Below are 15,564 nucleotides of genomic sequence, written 5' to 3'. Positions count from 1 at the left end.
GTCATGAGCTTCCCTCATTATTTATTTTGTTCCAACAATCGAGGAGAATAATTCGCATCTTTAGTTAACATACAGGAATGATATGTTGACTAAAGCTGGGTTCACACAGGCAATAAAAGTATCGCCACTGTTAATGGCGAACTGCAGATGCATTGTAGTTGCATGTGTGAACTCCTAGTTTTCGGTGGCGCCATTTAAGAAGCGCAACTTTTGTCACGCCACAAAAAGTTGAACTTGGTTCTACTTAGTTGCGCCATTTTGCCTTCTCCACAATCGAATAACGTCATTCGATTGCTACCTAGCGGCTGGATTCAAACCTTTGTAGTGCGTATTCTTTCGCAGATAGTTCTTTTGTTTGTGCGTTTGTTATTAATATATCGAAAAAGTGGTCAACAGTGACAATTATGAGATTCTTGGAGGTGTATCAAGAACGAGAATGCCTTTGGAACTACAAAAGCGAATCACACAACGACAGAAATTTGAGAGATGCTGCATTAATTGATACAGTAAACAGCATGCGTGAATATGTACCTGGAATTGATGTATCTACAACAAAATTAAAATTCGAAGCATTCGAAATGCTTACATAATGAACATAAAAAAGTACTGAAATCACTTAAGAGTGGTGCGTCTACAGATGGTATTTATAAACCCAGCCTTGCTTGGTTTGAAGCTGCAGACCGGTTCTTAAAACATGTAATCGAGACGAGAAACACTTTGATAAGTAATATTTTACATTTGTTATGTTTGCAAAACATCTTATTTATTATTATGTAGAGCCGTTTAATCAGCTGAGACAGGTGACACCATTTTGCAAACTGTGCAATTACTAAGAATTTGTGGCGTCTTGTGTGAACGGTAGCTCACAGCGCCACTTCAGAATGACTTGACTTGTGGCGATACTTTTGTTGCGTGTGTGAACCCGGCTAAACGTCATTTCAGTTTACTGTGTACCACAGCAGCATTACTGAGTTTTTCACCACACATAACACACCTGGGGATTTAACATGTTCTGTCACCACACTAAAAAATTCATAATATAAATAATTATCATTATATTGCCTTTTAAGTACTATCTGTTTATTCTTTCATGCTCTATGGTTTCACTGCTTGCACTCGAGGGCGACAGCTCTGCACAATAAACTTTACCATATCGGAACAAGCGTTATAATGACACTATAATTAAAATATTGGCGTAGCAATGACAATATTTGGAGTACTGCGGAGGACATCGGTGAGGATGAGACCGATGACCTCGCCCTTGCCGGCCACTGTGACTGACCAGCTCTAGGCGCTTCAGTCCGGAACTGCGCTGCTGTTACGGTCGCAGGTTCGAATCCTGCCTCGGGAATGGATGTGTCCTTAGGTTAGTTAGGTTTAGCCCCAAGTAGTTCTAAGTCTAGGAGACTGATGACCTCAGATGTTAAGTCCCATAGTGCTTAGAACCATTTGAATCATTTTTGAACCTCGCCCTTTGGTCTGCTCCACCAAATCAACCAACTAACATCTGTGTGACAAAACTGAACTGGAATATTCAAACAATAGAAGGTGCAGTATGGAACAACAAGAGTATTGTTGGCAGCGAACGTCGAGACCAATAAAGTTTGAGAAGCAACTACAAAATAAAACAAATATAAAACAAGGCAATAAAAATCATAAGAGTAGGACATTTTAGGGAAAAGCATGTACAGCCAGCCTTGCACAAATGATACGATGTTACACAGTACAGGCGAAATACCATTACCTTACGATACCGGTAAGCAAAGTATAACAATAAGATTGAGTAAACAATTTACACGTGATTTCTATGAAAATGTAACAGTTATTAGCATGTACGGTACCGGTATTAAATAATTTTAAGTAAATAAGCACATTCTTACATAAAATCATTAATGAGAGTATAAACATAAAAACTCGCAGACTGGATAAAATTGACGTGTCTCCGTACTGATCCGTAAAGTGTGTTATGAGACTAATACAAATACAATAACTCTACCATAAATTTTGGCGTCACATCCTCGTTTTGTGGCGCAGTTGAGAAACACTGCTCTCTAACATTGTTCAATTCGAGAGTTAAGAATCGTGTTAGTGTGACATAACGCATTCGTTAACAATGTGGCGGTTCTGACCATCACCACATTAAAAGTTTCACACCTGATTAAAAGTTTCATATCGTCTCTCATACGTACTTGTAAGCGTTGCGGTATTTGTGGTTTTCGTTTTTAATTAATAAATAACAGCAACACTTTATATAATTGATTCTAAACTTACGCTGCAAAAGAACTGTGTACAGATTTTTCATTATAGCAGGAGCATTGCTGACAAGGTATATCTTTGCTCCTGTTGTCAAAACTGTCGTATTTGTTTACGAAAAAGGCGAGACACTTGCTGTGATAAAATATCACTTCCCTTCCATTTGTCACGTTATGAAATTAATATATCCATTCTTGCAACGATAAAGGTCAGTGAATGGATTGGTATTCTAAGAATGTTAAATGTGTAAATAAGCGTTTCTCGATCCAGAGCCACCACAAACGGAAGTGTATAAAGGAAAATCACTGTGAGCATGAGAACATTTTGGAAGGCTTTTAGCATAGTTCGTTAATAATAAAATAAAAGAGTACAGAGTTTAACAGCTGAATTTTTCGTTCGGTCCTATAATATCACTGCGACGTTGTGAAAGCCGGACGACTGGGCGGTGTGTGAGAACTGGCGGAAAGGGAATGCCATCCTTAGACATGGAGCCCTTACTGAAAATTGGGTTGAATGCAGAGAGTTGTACTTTACAGTAATGGCATGTAGCGGTTACGCCCATGTTCGAAGCCATAAGTGTAACATAACAATAAATATACACCACCCTCAACACATGGTTACAACATCTCTAGTAAACAAAAATAACGCTGTCACAGTCAGGTAGTAATACTTAAAGACTGACTAACAGAAAATATCTTATTATTGATACCTAAGTGACAAAACATTTTTGTTGAAAGGTGTTAGACCCTCGGTGTCTGAAGCCTTTGAGACATTCATTCTACTAAAAAAAAAAAGTTCTCTTTCTCCTTACCTTTAAAGCAATGAGTATGGTTAAAGCTAGTTATAATATTCACAACATTTGTGAAAATTTGGTATAATAATTACCATTCACTTCTTCTGTCCTCTGGAGAATGTATCAGAAATACAGGATAATCTGACCTCATTGGCACTGAAAGATGTGTAATATCAGGTCCACCTTAACAGCTGATTTGTAGGTACAGGGGAGCAGAAGCTTTGCTTCATCATAGACAGGAATTTCCTTCTTAGTGAGTGTCTACACATTAAGGTAACAAATGTTTTTGTAAATGAAATTGAAAGAGAAATTACCTTAAATTGTCTCATGTTTAGTTGTAATATTGCTACATTTCAAATTATGCAGTGTGGGTATCAATAGCTACAAAAACACTAGCGTACTGCACACAGTACTGTTTGACAGGTAAAGTTGATAGTGACAGGACCACTAATTGAGATCTAGAGAGCCAAGATGAAGTGTACATACCGCAGCACCCTGACTACAAAATACTAATAACTGATTTTCATTTTGAAATATGTGAGTATTCATCTGATACCCATACACCATCCTTCAATGCTGTAGGTAAAATCAGACTAACAGCCTCACAGAGACACATAAGCAATCTTTTCCCACGTGCGTCATCGATAAATAGGTTATGAACAAAGTTGAATGTATTGTCCACTAACCTCTATTATGCCCTTTACAGTGATATTCATGTATGCAAATATGAAGTATTTTATTGCAAGTATTTTATTGCAAAGAGCTGAATCACAGTTTCATTAAACAATAATAAAAGAAACTTTCGTTATATCCCTTTGTTGCCAGGTACAAGTGTTACCCCACTGTAGTGCCCCACTCAGAGCATTAAACAGTGCAGTTACATCAGATCCAAACCAAATGCTTATTTGATTACTAATTATCTCGTAGATAACTGCCTCATTGTGGGATTATCCTGCTAGCTCTGAGTCTGGGGTATTCTACTGCACTTATCGTAAATTTTTTCTCACCTAGCTTTCTGTTTAGTTTGTATTACTGGTGCTCACTTGGACATATAACAACACCACATATCACTGTGGTAGCTGAAGCAATAATGAAGGAATAGATATGGGCTCACAACTGTAAAACAACAATGGAACAATACAAGGCAGTATTATTTGTGACACTGGACTCACATTTGGGAGGACGACGGTTCAATCCTGCATCCGGCCATCCTGATTTAAGTTTTCTGTGATTTCCCTAAATTGCTCCAGGCAAATGCCGGGATGGTTCCCTTGAAAGGACACGGCCGACTTCCTTCCCCGCCCTTCCCTAATCCGATGAAATCGATGACCTCGCTGTTTGGTCTCTTCCTGCAATCAATCCTATTATTTGTGGTTGGTGCACTGTATCCACAGGTGCACCTGCCTAAGGGTTAATACAGGTTTTGACGTAATTTAGTGAAAAGTTATGAACCCCAGGAAAGGGGTTGACAGATGTGTCCGATCCCACGCGTCGGCTTTGACCTAAGGGTGTTGTCGTGTGTGACGTCATGACAGCGCGGGGTTTGGTTTGTGAGTGTGGCATGTTTGTAGATGTCATCGTGTTGTGGTTTGTTGTGCTCTCTGGTGGTATGTTCAGGTTCTCGTTTGTGTAGTGTAATGGGCTCAGTTTGCTTTTGCTCATTATCCAGAATTTCTTGAGTGTCGGCTGTGTGTGTAGTGGAATTTGTTTCAGTAAGTTAACGATTTTGTGTCAAGGTTAATTTAGTGTTGTTCTCTGTACATCGTGTAGTAATTTTAGTAAAATTAAGTGCGCAGGTCAATGGAAGTGTTTGATCCCAACGTGTGGCTGTGTATGTTGATATTGGTATCGGGAGATGTTTTTGAGCTATATAGGCCAAGGGAAGTGTTTGATCCTAATTTATGGGATCGGGAGCTGCTGTTGAGCTATATATGTCAAGGGAAGTGTCCGATTCCAGATGATATTGTGTATAGTGGTATTTGGGGAGCTTTGTCATTTTGTGTGGTTTTGTATGGGGGTGAGTGTCTAAATTTGTTTGTATTTAGTTTGCCCCCACCTAAAAACACCCCATATCCCACACTCGTCCTGTTAGTGTCATTAGGCTTTTTGAGGAAAGTGGGTGTGTTTGTTTTTCGATGTATTTTCGTCCTCATAATGTGTACGTACAGACTTTATATGCGCCATATTGGAATCGTGGTGTGTGGTCGTATCCGCCATATTTGTGACGTCATGGGTCAAAGCAGACGGGGGGGGGGGGGGGGGTTTCAGAAGCTTTTGTATTTCCCAGGAAAGGCAATAATTCATTAATGATTCATTGATTCATTGTGATACATATGTTTTTAATGTTGGCTTGTTCTTTGGCTTGATTAAAATCCACCTGGCAGATTAACAATGAGGGCGGGAGTGCTGGCCAGTCTGGATGTTGTGTTTAGTTGGTTCCCACATCTGACAAGGCAAATAATTGGCTGATATCGAACTCCCACCACGGTTACATGATTTGTGGACTTTTAGAAAATATTTGCATGCTTTCACTTGGATGACAGTACATGCAGACATTTAGGGTACACATCATCCCCTCTTTGGAGGAGGGTGGGAGGTTAACACATTGGCGACAGGAGATGTACCCGGCCATCACATAAATTAACATTGCCAAGCCTGATTGTAACAATGTTGACCCCTTGTAGATGCAGGATAAAGCAAAAGAAAAGAAGAGTGTCTTATAAGTGATTAGAGTATATGTTATAATTATGGAGAGGAGAGAGATAGATATATATTTTTTGTGTTATGATTGCCTCCTATTTTGTTAAGTTAAAAAAATTACAAGATTTTTCTACTTTTGGAGAAGTGTCTCCCTCCATAGGCATTCTGTAAACAATTTTCCTGTGGCTTTCTGTTCACGTATCTTCATCTCCAAGCAGCCTTCCTTTTGCCATCCCTTGAATGGCTTGACACATTATTTCCAGATTGTCATTATTTTCATTATTAACTCTAGATGTTTCTGATTCATTTCTTGAACGATACCTCCTGTCCACCTTTACCTCTCATTCTGTCCTCATCATCTCTGGACCAAAGCTGGCACATTACTTCCCACTGAACTATCTTTGATGTCTTTCTCACTGGCACATCTCCCTCATCATCTTTATCTCCACTTGTCCTCGCTACAGGTAGGGCCCTCTCATCCTATGGTCTGAGTAACCTGTCATCCTTTTTTAACCTTCCCCAATCTATACCTTTCTCCTTTCTGAGGGAAGAACTAATAGTTCCTAAATCTAGGATTGTGCACATTTCCTTATGTGAGCATGTGAAAATCATGCACATGCAGAAATATGGACACATGCACACACACAAAATTACAAGGTGCATCCAGTACATAAGTGAAAGGTAAAGTAACACAAAGGAAAAGGAAGATTAAGACAAAGGATATTTATTCAGCCACACAGTAATCTTCATTAGCCACAATACATTACTGGTAACATTTATAAAGCAGCTGTAATCTGCCAGTGATGGCTTGTTTTCGAGTCAGTCAAAGCATTGGCATTATACACATTTGAATGTTCATTAAAATGTGATGCAGTCAACTGTGTTATTAATTGATTTACAAGAGAATTTCCTCTCCCCTTACCTTCAGTGTGTGGTGGTGTTTCAGCATTCTTGTCAAAAAGTGCTAGGACTGGTGAAGAATTTGCTGTCTCCATGCAGAAATTCTTGTAAAGGCTGAGCCTTACAACTGAAATCTTTTATGAAGCTTCTGTTTTTTCAGCACATACAGAGGTAGTCTCTCATGTTACAAATGTGTCAAGAAGTTGGAAAATCGGTTGTGACTTACGTTTTGTGGATCAGGACAGACTCTGTTCTTCTTAAGTAGGTGTCCTAAGTTTCTCATTTCTTGAACACTGAGGAGGTACATTCTTGGAGTACATTCTTGCACCGTGGACGCATTTCAGCACATTTGTCGAGAGCTTAAATGCTCTTTAAATGTCTTTCAGAAAACAACAGTGTCAACAATGCAGTAAAGAGATGTCTGTTTAAAATGCTAAAGTGGTTTGAACATTGTACAGACCAATTGACATAATTTTGAACTAATAGAGGCCATTAGGTGTTAACAAATGCAGTCTTTTTCCAGTCAGCCTCATCAACCATGATATGCTAATAGCCAGTCTGCACAGACATGATGGAAAATAGTGCACTCCCTTCCAACAGTACAAGTTGTCAATGTGTGGGAATGGCTTTTCGGTGATTTTGTTCACGTGTTAGTAATTAATGCAGGGGTGCCATGTGCTGGGTTTCTTCCTCCAGAGGACTACAGGGAAGGACCAAGAACTTTCTAATGGCTGGATGATATCACCTCCATTTCAATTACCCATTGTTTAGGCAGGGACTCTCCATGTAAGTGCTGACTGATGAGAATGGCGATAACTACCAGGGTGGATAAGGTGTTTCACATTGGGTTGTATTCTCTCTAAAGCTGATTGTGTTCTTTTATTGATAATCATTTTCACAATGCAGATTCCTGTCGGTAGGATGTATTTTCCATTTGCAAACTTCAACACAATGGCCTTTGAATCTTGCAACATAAATTTCTTTCACTGAAAATGATGAGAATCTAGTATCACAGAAAATGAAGTCCCAGGATCAATCAGTGCCTGGACAAGTCACATGTCGATGATGAGCTGATCTGATTTCTCATCATGGCTGCTGCTGTGGATGGAGACAATTCATCTGCATTGGTGTCAGATCAGTGGAAAGTCACTTCATTTAACTGTCCTGGTTTTGGTGTCTTAACAAGTGATTAGAACTTCTATGTCATGATAGGGATTGACTATGCAAATTAGTGATCTACGCCAGGAAATGGTGATGACATTTGTGTGCAGGTTGGCTGTAGTCATCTGTAGTTGCCTGACATGCTTAGAAATGCACTGTTATTTGACAATTTGCAGTGGTATAGTCACCAACACTTCTCAGTTTACAATACTGAATGCTGTGCCCAGAGCATCCACAATGAACAAATACCAGTGTGTTGTCCTCTGTTCTCCAGATGTTTCCCTTCCTGGTCGTGGTGAATTGCTAGCAATCCAGTTGTATATGTGATCTCTCAGATTTCCTTAGCAGGATTCATTAATAGTATGGTTCCATAAATACAGCTGAATTTCTGTTTCCATTTTCTTCACAATATTTTGAACGCTGATCCAATAGGCTTCTTCAGGTGTTGTTATGTGTACTCCAACCAAACAATTAAAATCTGCTGGTCCCACAAAGCTGGTTAGAGCTGAGTTTGACTCCTGATGCCTACCACATCCTTCGACACACTTTTGTTTTCCAGATCTGATAGCAATATTCTCTGAAAGGCACTTTTTATTGTTGTTTCTCATCTCTGGTGAACTCAATGGCCAGAAAACTCTTAACAAAGTAAGTGCTGGTCTTCAAGCTGTGGTTGAATTGAAATCCTTCTCATTTATTAGATTTTCTGATACCTTCATTTTGATAGCCTCCTTGATAATTCTGTCCCAGAAACTGGACATTTGCACTGCAATACTGGTCTCCTTGTATTTCATTTTGTAGTAATAATTGAGGCAATGCTCAGCGGCAGGTGATTTGTTTGGTTATTTTAGTCAGGTGTGTCACTGATGTTCTGTATATCTCTGTTCAGTTATTCTAATTTTGTGCGTCATGTAAGACTTGTCACATTTGAATACAGTGTGGTAAACAGCCTGTTTTCGGAGACCTAGATTACCTCTGACATTACAAATGAGATTTTTAAAATCTGTTTTGATGGGAGTGAAATACATTGGATACCATGTTTCTGTGGTAGTCTGCCAATCAGTTTAGAAATTGGACCAACATAAGGTAGATAAGCAATTCTTAGCTTCTCTTTTTCTATCTCAGTCTCAACCCATTTCTCAGGTGTTCGAGATTTTGACTCCAAAACTCGTTCAATTTGATGATGTGAGTACCTATTTTTTACAGAATGCTATCCATAGGTATTGTAATTCTTTGGCATGGCTATCCTCATCTGAAAGTATTTGAGCTCTATGGACCAGAGTCTGTAGCTCCCAACTTCTTTGTGACATGTAGTTGTGGCTAGGATAGAGGAGACAGAGGTCAGTGTGTGTGGGTTTTCTATATACACTGTAACCCAGGAACCGTCCAGTTTTCTCTAATTAACATACCAAGGAGAGGTAGCTTTGCACATTTCCAAGTTCCATCATGAATGCTATCCATAGGTATTGTAATTCTTTGGCATGGCTATCCTCATCTGAAAGTATTTGAGCTCTATGGACCAGAGTCTGTAGCTCCCAACTTCTTTGTGACATGTAGTTGTGGCTAGGATAGAGGAGACAGAGGTCAGTGTGTGTGGGTTTTCTATATACACTGTAACCCAGGAACCGTCCAGTTTTCTCTAATTAACATACCAAGGAGAGGTAGCTTTGCACATTTCCAAGTTCCATCATGAACTTTGTTAAGATGGATGGAGTTTAAATGCTCCAAGAACTCTTCAAGCTCTTTCCTTCGATAAGGCATCACAGACTTGTCATCCACATATCAACAGAAAACATGTTGAATTTGGGCAGATTCTACTGTCTTTGCTTCAACATGTTTCATATATAGGTTTCACCATGCCAGGTGATAATGGATTACCCGTTCCCAAGCCACTGGTTTGCTCATAATATTTTCTATCAAACAGAAGATGTGTTAACATCAGAATGTGACCAAAATATTCAGTGAAATAGTTTTTTCCTTGATTAGTTCCGAGTATTCAGTAAATGGTACTCTTGTAAAGAGAGAGATAACATCAAAACTGACATCATATCCATATACTGGAGTCACAGTTGACTGACATGTTGCACAAAGTGAGCAGAATTGTGACTATAGTATTCACACTTGCACACATATTCACTGAGGATGTGTTTCAGGTATTTTGTCAGGTGATCTGTAGATTCATCAGTGTTACTAATTGTAGGTCTTAGAGAAATGCCTTCCAAGTGTATCTTTGAAGATCATGTAGTGGGGTGACTCAGCTGTGTCTTTGAAGACCCTTGGTAATGCTACATGGCAAGTGTGAGTAATTGAGATGAATCAGTGTTTTTCTTGATATTATTTATAGGGTTGACATCTAGCTGTCTGTAGGCAATATCAAACAATGGAAAAATCCAAGATGGAATGTAACAATATTATGAAAAGGATAGTTGCTACTCACCATATAATGGAGGTGCTGAGTCGCAGACTTGCACAGCAAAACGACTGTCAGAAAGTGAGCTTTTGGCCAACAAGGCTGTCATAAAGAAAAAGAAAAAAACCACACACACACACACACACACACACACACACACACACACACACACACACACACACAAACACACACACTCACACACGGATGCAAATCACACAGACATGACCACACTTTCTGGCTGCTGAGGCCAGACTGCAAACAGCAGTGCATGATCCAAGAAGCAACCAGATGATGGGGGTAAGGAGGAAGCTGGGGTGGGGAGGGGGAGGGATACCAGGGTAGGGGCGGAGGATGGTGAAGCGCTGCTTGTGGGAGCATACAAGGACGAGGTGGGTATAGGGTAGGGCTGCTAGGTGCAGTCGGGAGGTTAGATGGAGGGCAGGGAGGGTGAGGGCTAGCGGGAAAGGAGAGAAGTAAAAAATCTGTGGGTGCGTTGGTGGAATAGAGAGCTGTATAGTGCTGGAAAGAGAACAGGGAAGGTGCTAGATGGGTAAGGACAATGACTAACAAAAGTTGAGCCCAGGAGGGTTACGAGAATGTCACACTTAACCACCCACAGACCTGCAACCTACATTACAATCTTTTTATTTATTTTTTCTTTGATCTCATAGTGTCTTCACACACCAATTTCAGTTGGTTTCTGCCTTTCACTATGGCCTCCTCTCGTTTCCCCTTACTTCATCCGTTCCATCCTTTTTGTGGTTTTTCTGATGTGTTTGGGTGTATTTTTGCATTTCTGCATTCGTAACATATTTTTACACATTTTTATCCTCCACCATGGAACCTTGCTCCTTCCATCTGCGTCAATACAGAAAAGTGTCCTCATCCCCAGCCAGAACCCAGTGCCAAATACTGTTCCTGGGTTGTTGCTTGGCTTGTGGAATCCCTTCAAATGGCTTCACTATAAAATTACCCATCTCTGGCTGCCAGCCTTCCTTCCACAGTGACACCAAAGTAGTCCTGCACTCCCCCCCCCCCCCCCCCAAAAAAAACAAAAAACAAAAACAAATCCTTAGCCCTGCAGAAGTATCAGTCCTTTCCAAAAGCCTCACCTTTTGCTCCACTCCCAAATTCAATCACGCAGGACTTATTAAAAACCTTCTCTCCTTCTCCCAGACCCTAAAGAGGAAACACTTTTTTACCACCAACCCTACCAGCGAACCTCAAACAAAGACCAATGTTGAATGCTGCTCCACCGAACTGTGATCTGCTCCCATTGCCCCAAAATCATCCCCTATTAACTTGCTAGAATTTCTTAATCCCAACCTTTCTTCACCATCATTCTCCAAATCCCTCAACATGCAGACTAACATCACATCCACAGAAGGCACTGCAATCCAACCCCTAAAAACTGATCCTGATCTTCTAATCATACCTGCTGACAAAGGCTCCACCACTGTTGTTTTGAACTGCAAGGATTACCTGGCATAGGGGCTCCACCAGCTGTCAGATTCATCCACCTACAAACCCTGCCACAGTGAGCCCATTCCAGAAATCCAGCAGGATCTCTAGTCTCTCCTCAAATCCTTAGTCTTTCCCAGAACCTTTCCCCAGAGTCCATCTCTCTCCTCACCCCTACCACAACCCGCACTCCTGTCTTCTACATGCTTCCTAAAGTCCTCAAACCTAAACACCCAGGACACTCCATTGTGGCTCATTATTGTGCCCCCACTGAGAGAATCTCTGCTCTTATAGACCAACACCTTCATCCTATTCCCCACAACCTATCCTACTATGTGAACAATACCAAATATGTCATCCACCGACTCTCTAGAGTTACTGTTCCTTTTCCACATAGTGCTCTGCTCATCACTATTGATGCTACATCTCTTTACACTAACATCCCTAATGCCCATGGCCTTACCACTATTGAACACTACCTTTCCCAGTGCCCAACGGATTCCAAACCTACTACCTCCTTCCAGATCACAATGACAAACCGTATCCCCAGCCACAATTATTTGTCCTGTAAAGTCATTACCTACAAACAAATCCAAGATATGGCTATGGGCGCCTACATGGCACCATGCTATGCCAAACTATTCATGGACCATCCAGAGGAACCACTTTTAAACACCCAGAACTTCTTACGCCTCACTTGGTTCAGATTCTTCATGACACCTTCATGATCTGGATTGAGGATGAGGACACCCTGTCCACATTCCTCCAGAACCTCAACACCATCTCCCCTGTTCGCTTCACCTGGTCCTATTCAACCCAACATGCCACCTTCCTCGATGTTGACCTCCACCTCATAGGTGACTTTGTCAGTACCTTTGTCAATACCAAATGTACCAACCATTAGCAATATCTCCACTTCAATTGCCACACATTCCATACCAAGAAGTCACTTCCATACAACCTAGCCACCTGCCATTGCGTCTGAAGTGATGAGTGGTCCCTCTAAAAGTATACCGAGGGTCTCACTGAGACCTTCACAGACTATAATAACCCTCCCAACCTTCTACAAAAATAGGTCCCCCCTGCCTCGCGTCTGAAGTGATGAGCGGTCCCTCTAAAAGTATACCGAGGGTCTCACTGAGACCTTCACAGACTATAATAACCCTCCCAACCTTCTACAAAAATAGGTCCCCCCTGCCTCGTCTCTCCATTTATCCATAACCACCCAAAGTCTCACCATCTGGCCAGAGAGCAGCATTCCCATCATGACTCAGTACCACCAAGGACTGGAGCAACTGACTCACATTCTGCGTCAGGGTTTCAACTACCTCTTGTCGTTCCCTAAGATAAGAAAAGTCATATCCACTATCCTTCCCACCACTGTCACAGTGCTATTCCACTGCCTACTGAACCTATACAATATTCTCGTCCATCCTGCTCCCAGCCCCGTGCCCCAAGCTCATATCCCTGTGATAGACCTAGATGCAAGACGTGTCCCATACATCCTCCAACCACCACCAACTCCAGTTCGGTCACAAGCATCACACAACCCATCAAATGCAGGGCTACCTGTGAAACCAGTCATGTGATTTACCAGCCAAGCTGCAACCAATGTGTTGCATTCTACATGGGCATAACAACCAACATGCTGTCTGTCTGCATGAATGGCCACCCACAAACTGTGACTGTGAAACAGCTGGACCATTTTGTTGCTGAGCATACCACCCAACATGATGATCAACATTTCAATGACTGCTTCACAGCCTGTCCTATCTGAATCCTTCCCAACAATACCAGCTTTTCTGAATTGCACAGGTGGGAACACTCCCTGCAACATATCCTATGTTTCCGTAAGCCTGGTGGCCTCAACGTTCGTTCGTCATTGTCCTTACCCATCAAGCTCCTTAAGTGTTCCCATTCCAGCACTTCACAGCCCTCTATTCCACCAACACACGCACAGTATTTTTACTTCTCTCCTTTGCCGCTAACCCCCTCGCTGCCCTACCCACTCTCCGCCTCATTCCTGTATGCTCTCACAAACTGCACTTTACCATCTGCCACCCTTACCCTGCTATCCCTACCGCTTCACACCCCAGCCTCCTCCTTACCTCCACCATCCTATTACTTCTCCCATTATGTGCTGCTGTTCACAGTGTGGCCTCAGCAGTCAGAGAGTGTGGTCAATGTGAGCATGATTTGCATTTGCGTGAGTGTGCGTGTTTCTATGTTGTCCATTTCCGATGAAGGCCTTGTGGGCCGCAAGTTCACTTTGTGCCTCCCTGTGGCTCAGCGGCTTCACTATATGATGAGTAGCAACTACTCTTCCCTATTCTGATATTATTTACAGGCAATGTCATTCCAAAGATCGAAAATATTTTTATTCTAGACCACACATGACATTAGGACCACTGCATTGCCCTTGTTTAGTGGCAGATTGCTTGTTCTTGGAGATGTGGAAATTAACATTGACTTTTTGGTAAGTGCTCTATAAGCTTTGTGTCCAAACTCTTCTGCTCCTTCTGGATGCAGTGAAGCTGCAATGTGATCCATAAGCTAATGTATTCTACTATTGACATCATTTTTGGAAAGGGTGCAAAATTCAGCCCATTATCAAAAATCTTCACTGTATTGTCTTCCATATGTTTGTAAGTGGTAAGGGAATATTACAAGAACCATAGTGACTGTAATAGAGTGTCACATGGAACGTGTGTCTATGTCCTGAAGAACTCAGTATGCAGTGAACCTGTGCCCCTTCAAACCCCTCTTGAAGCTGTGGCTGTCAGGAAAAGGACGACACAGGGAATGACTGTCTGGAACGTATCTTCCTCCAGATGGTGAAGTGCCCCTGAATGCATTGGGTGCACTGATTTATCAATTCCCTATAACTTTCCTACTTTTTGGAGATTTTAATGCCCATAACCCCTTGTGGGATGGCACTGTGCTTACTGGCCGAGGTAGAGATGTCGAAACATTCCTGTCTCAACTCGACCTCTGCCTCTTAAACACTGGGGCCCCCACACATTTCAATGTGGTTCATGGCACTTACTCAGCCATTGATTTATCCCTCTGCAGCCCAGGACTTCTTCCATCAGTCCACTAGAGAGCCCACAATGACTTGTGTGGTAGTGACCACTTTCCCATCTTTCTGTCACTCCCCCAGTGCCATTCCCCTGGACGTCTACCAAGATGGGCTTTAAACAAGGCAGACTGCGAAGCTTTCACCTCTGCTGTCACCACTGACTCAACCCCCCCCCCCCCCCCAATGGTGCCATCGATGTGTAATTGAGCAGGTCACTAGAATGATCATTTTTGTGGTGGAAAACACGATCCCATGTTTTTTGGGATGCCCCCTGAAAAAGTCAGTACCTTGGTGGTCGCCGGAAATAGCTGAGGCCATTAAAGAGTGCCAGCAAGCTCTACAGCAACATAAGTGGCACCCTTGCCAAGAGCACCTAATAGCTTTTAAACAGTTCAGTGCCTGCTTCCGCCAGAGTATAAAACGATGGAAACAGGCGAGTTGGGAGAGGTATGTCTCGACCATTGGGTGCTGTACATCACCTTCCCATGTCTGGACGAAGATCAGACATGTTTTTTGGTTCCAGACCCTGACAGGTGTTACTGGCATTAACATCAGTGGCATGTTATCTACCGATACAAACGCGATTGCCGAGCACTATGCTTGAGCCTCCATGTTAGAGAAATACCCCTAGCATTTTGCAACCTCAAATGGCGGATGGAAAGGAAAGCCCTCTCGTTCACTGAACATCACAGTGAACCCTATATTGATCCATTTGCAGAGTGGGAGCTCCTCAGTGTCCTTGCACATTTCCCCAACAAAGCTCCTGGGCCAGATTGGATCCACAGTCAGATGATCAAACAACTCTCATCC

At 41.9% G+C, this 15,564-nt stretch overlaps 1 protein-coding gene across 1 annotated transcript in view; it reads left to right on the top strand.

Annotated features, from left to right (window-relative positions):
* Positions 1-2,348: 2,348 nt before the first annotated feature.
* The window catches only part of LOC126342183 (serine/threonine-protein phosphatase 6 regulatory ankyrin repeat subunit C-like), a 32,422-nt gene continuing 19,206 nt past the window's right edge, over positions 2,349-15,564 (top strand). The window contains exon 1 of the mRNA XM_050001833.1: positions 2,349-2,461. The gene's annotated coding sequence lies outside the window, so the exon portion shown is untranslated. The remainder of the gene's footprint in view (positions 2,462-15,564) is intronic.

The sequence above is a fragment of the Schistocerca gregaria genome, chromosome 1 (assembly GCF_023897955.1).
Source record: "Schistocerca gregaria isolate iqSchGreg1 chromosome 1, iqSchGreg1.2, whole genome shotgun sequence".
NCBI lineage: Eukaryota > Metazoa > Arthropoda > Insecta > Orthoptera > Acrididae > Schistocerca > Schistocerca gregaria.
The sequence above is the reverse complement of the archived record's forward strand: the minus strand, read 5'-3'. Positions and strand labels throughout refer to the sequence as shown.